This window comes from Carettochelys insculpta, chromosome 11, assembly GCF_033958435.1.
Source record: "Carettochelys insculpta isolate YL-2023 chromosome 11, ASM3395843v1, whole genome shotgun sequence".
NCBI classification, from domain to species: Eukaryota; Metazoa; Chordata; order Testudines; family Carettochelyidae; genus Carettochelys; species Carettochelys insculpta.
In genome coordinates this window covers 35,687,573-35,698,423 of record NC_134147.1, presented here as the reverse complement: position 1 = coordinate 35,698,423, position 10,851 = coordinate 35,687,573, and positions in this window count along the sequence as shown.

Genomic DNA, 10,851 nt, shown 5'->3' with positions numbered 1-10,851 from the left:
CAAAATACAGCCTTAGAGATGTTTATTAAACTAAGTGAAACAGTTAGCAAACCACAGAATCGAAAAGAAACAATACACAGGCCTTGCAGTATTCCAGATATCATCTCTTGCAAAAGGTTAGCTTACTCACTCTCTGCCTTGGGGAACTGGTGGTAACACGCAAAGGACCAGTCTCATTGCTGGTGTCTGAGGCTCAGCGTTCTTAAATGCTCAAGATTAATGGGTGACCAGTAGAGTGAAAGGTCAAATGCTGAGCAGCTAAGAAGCCCAAAAGCGAGAGTAAAAAAGCTGGGAAAAAGCTACTCCTTCCTGGTGGGCTGCCCTCTTCTAGGAGTTTGGTATCATCCTGAATATTCATGTCAGTGCCCCACCTTCCATGCCCAAATCTAATTTCCTCAGCCACATAATCTTGGGGGAGCACTTACTCTATAGGCTAGAATATTCATACATATTAATAACAGATGCATACATATTAACGCTAATTATTTCATTCTCAAAACCTATTACCTTTGGCCTAAACTATTACTGCCTTGTTCTTGCAGTGTAACTTGGAGTTACCAATAGGTCTGGGATTCTTTGGTAAACACAGTTAGTTCCCAAAAATCTAAAGGGGAATGAATAAGCCATTTGTTTGTGTCAAAGTTCACAAGGCTATTTAAACAGACATGCTAAGTGGCTTCAGCTATTCATACAGAATGTAAGTCTCTATGCTCCTTCCATTACAGTGAAACATAATGTGTAATGAAGGCAGTCAATAAAATAGAAGCCAACTATAATTAAAGAAACAGCAAACCAGTCAATATAGAGAGGATGTAATAAAACAAGCTAGCAGGGTAACTGTATGTGCTACGCCACACGCATTTGCATGTTTGTGTTTACTGGGGGATGTAACAGTGTGGGGAAGAATGGAGAGCATGACAGGAGGGATGGGTTCACCTCCCCCACAACCAGCCTGAAGGGAGGGGATTGGCCTTGCTGGCCAGAGGATGAAGGGATGCTCCAGCAGAGGAGCCTGCCCCGTTCCACCAACTGCCTGGCCCTCCAGCCTGGGAGCAGTATTCCAGTGCAGGTTCTAGCCCTGCTATTCCTGCTCCCTGGCTGATGCACAGATGTGGATGAGGGGTAAGCCCCAGCCCCATTCCTTTGGCTGGCTTGCTGGATGAAGTGGGGGAAGCCCTGTGCCCTAGCCCTGCTCCTTGGCTTGAGTAACGGAGCTGGGTAAGTCCAGTCACCCTGGCCCCTCTCCCTGGGTGGAGCAGCTAAAGCCCTGGTGCTCCAACCCTGCTTGCTGGCTAGCTCACTAGGGCTGTGTCTACACGTGCCCCAAACTTCGAAATGGCCATGCAAATGGCCATTTCGAAGTTTACTAATGAAGCGCTGAAATGCATATTCAGCGCTTCATTAGCATGCGGGCGGCAGCTGCGCTTCGAAATTGACGCTCCTTGCCGCCGCGCGGCGCGTCCAGACGGGGCTCCTTTTCGAAAGGACCCCGCCTACTTCGAAGTCCCCTTATTCCCATGAGCTCATGAGAATAAGGGGACATCGAAGTAGCCAGCATCCTTTCGAAAAGGAGCCCCGTCTGGACGCGCCGTGGCAAGGAGCGTCAATTTCGAAGCGCGGCTGCCGCCCGCATGCTAATGAAGTGCTGAATATTCATTTCAGCGCTTCATTAGTAAACTTCGAAATGGCCATTTGCATGGCCATTTCGAAGTTTGGGGCACGTGTAGACGTAGCCTAGGTGAAGCAGGGTAAGCCTTAGTGTCCTAGTGTCCTGCCCCTCCCCACCCCCAGCTAGCTAGCTGAGCAGGCTGGCAGCAGGTGGGCCTGGATGCAAAGTAGGGTTGGCCACAGCCACCCATGTCTACACCCCTACTGTGTAAGAGAAGCCATATCGTGTCTATTGAACTGACAAGAGTGATTACTTTTAATGTTTAGTGAACAGCCTTGGGTGAGATTATGCTAGATTTTTGTTGTTGTGTTTGTCGAAGTACAGAAGAATCTGTTCTACTGTTCATTCACACATAGCCCAGTGAGCACTAAGGCAGTACTGGCCAGCAGGTTTCCAAACTTCCATGTCATGGACTACATCTTAAGAGTGACACTGACTCATTAAGAATTTCCTCAGCTATGAGTGCTTGCCCCTGCTACCACCACATACCTTCTTCTGTAGCAACTCCAGTAATTCCTTGCACGGCAACATAACTTTTAGCTGTGGGAGGTGCTTTATTGCTATATCACAGCTGCAGCAGGATCCTTCAATAATGTTTTCAAGAGATGTTTATACTATTTCTCTGAATAAGCAGGGAGCACGAGACGGGGGATTTATTTTTTTTTCCAAACTTAGATGCTTAAGTTTGGCTTCTGAGTCACCCTTTAGGTTTCTAAAATGTCCAGTTTCTCAAATGCGCTGGAAACCTACCTCTCACACTGTCTAGAAATACTAATGGTATTCAGCATATCTGCAAATCAAACCACCTACTTTGTAGTAGCCAAAAGACAGATTCAGGTGCCTAACACCCAGCTTTGTAATGTTTCACCTTGGAGTCAAGAGATGTGGATTCTAATTCTTCTTCCACCACATGCTTTCCCCAGGACCTTGGAAGGACACTAACTCTTGTTCTGCCCTACAGAATTATGTTGGTACGTAAAGTCTAACAAGGCTAATACCTCTGTGTCTGTAACTTCACAAATAACAACCAGTCCTGGGGCACTGTAGAGACTAACAAATTTGGTGTACAAATACAGGTTGCACCTCCCTGGTCTAGCACCCTCAGGACCTCAGGGGTCCCAAACAAGGGATTTGCTGGCCCAGGGGAGGTTACTGCCCCCCGGCCCTCCAATCACACCTTACCAACTTAGCCGACCTCCTGGCCCCAGCCCCAGCCCCCACAGGGCTGCCGGGGATACCAGCATTGTGGTCCTGGTCCCCTGCCCATTGCTGCCAAGGGAAGCCAGGTCTTCAGCCCCAGCCTCACTCCCCGCAGCGGGGCTGCCAGCTGGTTGCCCTCCTACCCCAGGTCTCTGGGGCAGGAACATCCCTGGTCTTGCTGGACGAGGGATGTTACCAAACCAGAGTGCTGGTTTTAGGAGGTACCACCTGTGCATTGCTCTGGAGAATGAATAATCCACACTCCTGAGCAATGTAGTTATGCCAAGCTAAGCACTGAGGTAGAGATCACTAGGTCACCAGGAGAGCTTCTCCAGCCCCTCCTAGAAGTGGATTAACTCAGCTGATGGGAAAGTGTTCTCCTGTCAGCCTAGTGTGTTTTCGTTAAAGTGGTCCAGCTACACAGATACCGCTGTGCAGAGCAGCGTTTTAAGCATTGCCATGCTCTAAGATTCCTGGACTCTCAATTTCTTCAGTTGAAAAATATGAGAAAGACATTATACTAATGCAGATCAGTTTACCAGGACTGAACCTTATATAGTTTTATTCTTGAATCCTTGTCATTTATCTCCAAATCTTTTCTTGCCTCATTTCATTTTATTATATGCTTCATTTTTCCACCATCCCACTGCAAACCAATTAGATCTTTTAAAGAGGCATTTCCATACACATATGATACTTCTAATTGTTCAGATCTATTTCCCATTATCATTTACTGGTAGGATTGTATGTTAAATTACTGAAAATGTATACAGTGTAGTTGTAGCCACGTTGGTCCCACGGTATTTCAGAGACAAGGTGGGTGAGGTAAAATATTTTATTAGAGTTAATGGGCCGCTCAACCATGAATGGTCCCTTATACTATGTGCTATTTATGCTAAACAATCCATTCTACCTTGCATTTTGTTGTGACCCTGGGTGTACCTTTCCCAGACGTAAGGAAAAGCTTCTCTCCAAGCTTCTCTCACTTGCCAACCTACCTCACCCAGCTTGTCTGTCTAATCAAACAAATACATCATTTTAAATAATTGGACAAATTGATTACATATCTACAATAGCATTAAGTGCTTAGTCACTAGTAAGCATTGGTAAGTATTCACACTGAAATAAGAGACAAACAAATTTTGATATTACGAATGGTATAAAATACTGTAGAAGATGATAAATAATATCTTTCATCTTAAAAACAGCAGGAAGCTAAGGTTGCAGAACATCTGCTAGAAGTTAAGGTTTTCTTACTTATTAGCACATCTGTGGTCTAGTCCACTGTCTAGGAGTTTATTGGCTGGGAGCAGATTCCAGACATTCATTTCCCAAGGAATATCATTGCACACCTCCAAAAATGTACCTTGAGGTTTCCAGCAGAATGCTAAAGGTTTCCTTCAGACTCCTTGCTCTGTTTCTTAAAACTGCCTTCTGGGAAGCTTCCTTGGTGTGTCTTCTGCTCTGTGTTTAAATGCAACTCTGAGGGGTACGTTAGAATGATGACAGATGATAAATTAGAAGAGCATGCAGGGAAAAAGGGAACTTGTGCATATAACCACAGAATGAAGAGCTTCTTAAGCCATGAAATGGTTTTAGTTCTCCTGTATTGATTTAATTACACACTGTATATGGTGGGTCCATAAATAACTTGGCATAAAGAAATATGATCCAAAACAGCACAATGACTCGTCTTTTATACAAACTGCATCTCTAAGTGCTCTACATGGTTAAATAATCCTAGCACAAAGTTACAATTAAAAGTGATAGCACAGGAAATGAGAAATTAGGAGGAAAAGAAAAAATAAATGCAGAGAACTGATTTATGGGGAAGGCACCTGTGTCATTATGAATGAAAACTTTCTGTAAGGGAGTAAAAGGGAGCCTAGTTTTAGGATCAATCTGCATTTAAAACTTATACCATCGTAGCTATGCTGGCAAAGTGCCCTGGTAAAAATGCAACTATATTAACACAAGAATGCTTCTGTTGCAGTAGCTCATGTTATTTGAGGAGATGGCTTTCCTGCACTGGCAGAAAAATGCTTTCACAACTGTGCCACATCAGCCTGGGCTACACTTAAAAATTACGTTGGAATAATTATGAGACCTGCAGTGTGGAAAAAAAATCACTCCCCTCAACACTGTGGATAGGTTAATGAATGAATTCTTCCACTGACATAGCTCAGACGGTGCCTGCAATGACAATATGCTAATATATCCACTTACTTTCCTTAAAATCTGAGACAAACAGTTGCAGTAACATGTAACATTCCCTTCCATTTGTAATGAAAATGTCAATACGCTCTTTGCTGACGCAGCTTTTTTTGGGCTGGGAGTTTCCAAGGAGGCGAAGGGAGTCAGGCACCCAACTCCCAATGACTTTCAGTGGAATTTGGATGTGTAACTCCTTCTGGCCCTTTATAAAGCCCGGCCTGCCTTTGTGTTCTAGCAAGACAAATGTGTTACTTTACCTCAGTCAGCAGTGTGCTTCTGAGGGGAAAATGAGCCATTTTTAAATCGTTCCCTGTCAATAAAGTTACACCAAATCCCTAAATCGGGCTCATAAACAGGAATTTCTGGGAGGGATACTATTTTGTAAATGTGGACCACCCCTCAAAGCAGGTCTTGCCCTGCTCCCCCTACCCCTAGCTCTCCAGACAGCCTTGCTTCCTCCTCACCCATTCCCCTTCCAGCCACCCTTGCCCTGTCCCTCTCCCCACAGCATTCCTGCTATCAGCAGCCACACGGGGACCCCTGCTGCCCTACCCCCTCTCCCACCTCCTACCTGCCCTGTGTGCAGGGTCTGGCTGCCAGGCACCCTGGGGGTCTCCTAGCTACCCCCAGCCCTGCGCATGCACCAGGGCTCTCCTGACAGCATAGAGGGCTGAGGAGACATGTTCCCTTTAAGATTGTCCATCCTTGAATGGGTTCAATTTTTTGGACAGGCTAAAATATCTTATGTGCAGCACCAATCCTGAGGTAGTGTGTGGATGTGCACAAACAAAAATCCTAAATATATACTGTAACCGTCCATAGATGTAGAGGAAAATGTATTTAAATAAGGGATAAGTAACCAGGAGCAATACTTAATGATGTTAATTTAATATGAAATCAAATAAAAAGAAAATGAACACTACTCTTGGAGTACCTATATTATCATCCTAACAACTCAAGCTAGTGAACACACCAAAATGCGTATTATCTACACATAGCTCAGCTTTAAGATGCTAAACAAATCCATGAGTCAATTACAAATACTCAGAAAATTATTGGATTGAGTGTGGGAGCTCAAGACAGTGGGCTGGTGGTTCAGGAGTCAAGACTGAGGTATATGAAGTACTCAGGGCATGGGATTGGAATGCAGAAGGTATGGGATTGGTGCAGAAGTTAGGGGAGAGTGCAGGGGATATGGAAGTACAAAATTAGGGTTAGGGTGCATGACAAAGAGTTGTAGTATGTAGGGGCGCAGAAGTTAGGGTAGGGTGCTGGGGATGTCAACGGTTCAGGAGTAAAGGTTGGGCTGTGTGAGGGTCCAGAGCAAGACATGAGGACTCATGCCAAGTCAGGGCAGGGCCTTGGGGTGAGGGTCAGGGTACAGCAGGCAGGGGAGGGGCTGGGAGTGGGGGTTGAGATACAATGTGTGAGGGGACAGGGGATGACTCTGGGGATGGGTTATCTTACCTGGCTTCTGATTTTAGATCAAGGAGGTCTTTTGAAGGATTTGTTTTAAACTGTCTGAAGAGCTAAACATTTAAAGCTTAAGCTTAATACACAATCATGCATCTAAATAGCTATAAAAGGAGTTTTAGAGCTGCGATTTTAGAAGTTTCAGCCACAGACTAATGAAATTTTAGAGCAAATTTTAAACTGAAGTCCTGTGGACATAATACACAACAGTTTTTGTCAGTAAATTCATAGGTGGCAGATTCCTGTTAAAAGTTTTAATTACCACTTAATGCCTCTTTCCCAGGTTCTGTAGTCTCAGAGGGGTAGCCGTGTTAGTTTGCAGCTTCACAAAATCCAAGCAGTCCTGTCACACCTTGAAGACTAACAGTTTTATTAATTAGGTAATGAGCTTTCGTGGATAAGACCTACTTCTTCAGATTCTATGTCACGCTAATAGATCTGGCAAGCTGGAAGGGTTTTCACTTTTTAGGTAACAGAGGCTATTCCAGGAGAAGAGTCATGGGTCCACAAGCTGCTGTTGTGTGAGCCTCAGGAACGGTCAGAATAAGAATAGGAAGAGATGAGCAGTTTAGCGTTGACACGCCACTGCCTGTTTTCCACCTCCCCAATGGCACAGCGGGGGAGGGTAGATTATGCGTTCACACCCTTCACACACACCCCTGCGTAAATTATGGTGCAATGTCACAAAAATCATTGCTGAACAGCTGTCAAGTTTAACACAGAAGTTCATTACTTGAAGTGATCTCTGTAGTTGATATATCAAACCCATTAAGGTCGAAATAGGTACTCCAAGGCTCTGAGTAGGAGGACACATTTGCAAACTGGGGCCTATGTTTGTAAAACATTTCAGAACGGTAAATCTTATTTACCTTTAAGACAGAGTTCTCACAATTCAACATCCGCCAGAAGATTAGTATGAACTTGTGTAGTAATTCAGAAGTTACCAGTGTGGTGTCCTGACAGGTCTCCTGCTCCATCAATGATGATAATCATATGGCTGTGTGTTTAGCCCCTCTCTGTGTTGTTTTGGGTTACACAGGTAGCTAACACAGCAGACTACGAAAAAGCAGAACCCTGCACCTTCCCCCACCACCAGATCAGGTAAGGATCAAAGGCACCAGGCCTGTTTACTGTAAAAGATAACACAGTCATATCTTCCCTGGACCAGAAGTCTATAGGTCACTTAAGAATTTGTGCCTGTTGATAATGGACATGACTCAGTGAGTGCCCTCTGGGTTAGGCAAAGACAACCCTTTGGTATACACTTTTATCCAAAGGTGCTCCTGATGGCTCACTCCTGATGGATCAGGTTGCCACCCTTTGACTTTAGCTAGTTCCCACCCATTACCTTGTACTTGAGGGTGCAGTCACTATCTAGCATGTTGTCAGTTTAGACCCTGTCCTGAACCTGGGCTGGTATGTTCTGTTAGCTGGGAGGAATGTGTTGGTACTGAGATTTTTCTTCGCTGTTATGACTCCTCTGAAACGTACTCCAAGTTCATGCCTACCCCCTTTCAGTGTTTTATACCACTAACCCTGTTTATGCCAGATTTTGTTAGCAAAGATTGTCTCTTGCTGACAGCTTAACTTTGCTTTATATTAGCAAAGTCTTGCCCATCGTGGCTTAGGTCTTAAACCTTATATCATGTCTGTGATACATGGGCTTATATTTCAGGCCCTCATCTTATTACAACTTGTCTTTAGTGATGGGAATTTTTCTGAATACAACAATTATGAACATTATAATTATCTATTACTTATTATTTATCATGCACTCACCTTCAGTGGGAGGTCAGATACTACCTTTGCCAGAAATCAGAATGTTTGCATTATGCTAGTTCAGTGAGTAAGAAACAATCAGGGTAAGGACAAAATTTATCCGTGGACCCAAACAGGGTCCCTCCAGACCAGTATATCTCATTTAATGCTTCAATGAAAGGTTTAAGTGAGGTTTAGTGCCCTCCTGACTGGAAAACGCAGGACCTCTGGTACTAGTATCCTAACTGCTGTCATTATTTCATAGGAAAACAGAAAGTTTGCTGACCTAATGCACCTTAGAGGTTGTAAAATGCTGTTCCTAGGGACAAGATCCTTCTGACCCTAGGGCTATCATCTAATGCCTGGAGTATCAAATTCAAAGGGCTCTACATTGCCTTTGAAGCTATTTTTTCTGGTCACCAAATTATCCAGGCAGTTATTAAAGCCAGCTACAGCATATAGCGTTCTGACCTCCTGTGTTAGTGAATTAAGCTCACTGACTATGCACGCTATGTAGAAGGATTTTGTTTTATATTAAAAGTACCAAACATTTTCAGGTGACCCCTTGCTCTTTAGATCAAAGCTAAGGCATACAGTGGGAAAATTACTTGGCTGGCAACAGGAAATGAATCCACAAATTTGTGGACTCTGAACTGAAGAGGCCACATGCCTCCCTATGCTTGTTTATAAGAGACCTTGTTAAACAAAACAAAACTGATTTCTACTTTTAAATATCTCAAGTAAGTGTTTAAATGTCATCCTTCATAGCATTTCTAATGTACATGTCTCCACTGTCTAGGTGATGCTACAAAGCTGTTGGTTTACCTTTCAAAGCTTTGTTCAAATACTAATTAATCCTCAAAACTACAGCTTATAGTAGGTAGTATGAAGATACAAGAACTGAGGCAGGGAGATTGGGTGACTTCCCCAAGGTCAAGAGTGAGCTATTAACTGAGCTGAGATTTGAACTCTGGGTGCTTGTGGTTTCCCATTTTGTGTTCAAAGTATTAGCTCCTCATGTTTTGTGGTTTACAGCGCTCTTTTCAGTCTCTCTCCACAGGCTTACTCTCATATAGAGCTCTAACAAGTTTTACTGTTTTTCGCTGAACCTTTTAAATTTCAGCTGTATCTCCAAGTTATGATGACCAAAACAGAACACAACATACCAAATGGGAATGTGCTTTTATTGTTTGTATTCAGGGCTGATGACAAACTCACTGGGCCCCGGACAGTGTGTGCGCAGGGAGAGGAGGGTTGGTATTTGGCTCTGGGTCGCCTGGAAGGAGTAGGGCTAGATGCAGCCAGCTCTCAGCACCACCCAGACCATGTTTCACAGAGCTTTATCAGCTATTTAAATGGCCCAGGGCTCTAGTGACTGCTACTGCCTGGGTAACAGCAGTGGCCCAAAGCCCCGGGTCCTTTTAAAGGAATGGATCTTGGGGCAATTGCCCCCTTTACTCCACCCCTCGGCGGCCCTGTTTGTATTTATAGTATATTAAAAACTTTATTAAAATAAGATCCTATCACTTTAATTGTAAGGGGATTTCTGGTCCTGTTGCAAGGTAGGTGGGCTCTGCAGGTGAGTATGTGATGTGAAGCTTTCTCAGTAGAGTCTGCAGACAGCCAGCTTTAAGTGAGGTGGGCTGAGCTGTGCCTTTTTGTTTTAGGAAGTCACTTGCTTCATGTCTTTTTGAGTTCGTGTGCATAATGTTCTGAATTCTAAGCAATAGAGTAGTGCTATACTGCAGCCTCCTAGCAATAGTAATTTATGTTTTCATAAAGCTTTTATATGTCTTGTGAAATATGTTCTGCACCTACAAGCCCCAAATGGGATCAAAGTTCCATTTTATTACAGACATATAGTAGGGGATAATCCCTGTCCCAAAGAGCTTACAATTAGCAGTTAAAATATGTTATTTCTAATACATTCAGACATACTGCTTCTTTTACAACTGTTGCTGCAAACAGGACCTCTAACGTAGCAGCAGTGGCAACTAGACCTCCACGCCCCTTTGAATTGCTGCAGCAGCACAGCTGTGGCTGTATGTGGCTGGGAGGGAGCAGTGAGAAGGGGCAGTCGTGGCCCCACTGAGGGCCTCATGCCCTGGGCCCCATCCTTTCTTCCATTGGCCTCATTCCTTCTGGGGAATGGAACTGGCACCCAGTCCACCTTGCCCTGGAGCCTGCAGCAGTTCTCTCTGGTGCTTGGCTGACGCCAGCTGAAATTTGGTCCATGTCCATCTTTACAGCCAGGCACAGTCCCACCAAACTAAGCCAGTGGTGCAAGGTCCGCCTAGCTGCAATTCTAGCCCCAACACTTCGTCACAGAATAATTCTTGGCTGTGTCTATACTTGTATTCCCTTTTTGAAAGGGGCATGCAAATAAGGTGTTAGAAGGGACTGACCCTGTACACACAGGGGCTAAAACCCTGTGCTCTACCACATGAGCTAAAGGCCAGCTGGCTCTCAGCGAAGGCTTTAGAGCAGAGATTTCACTCACCCTAATATGTGGTCTCAGTGCCTCTGGGGTTACCTAT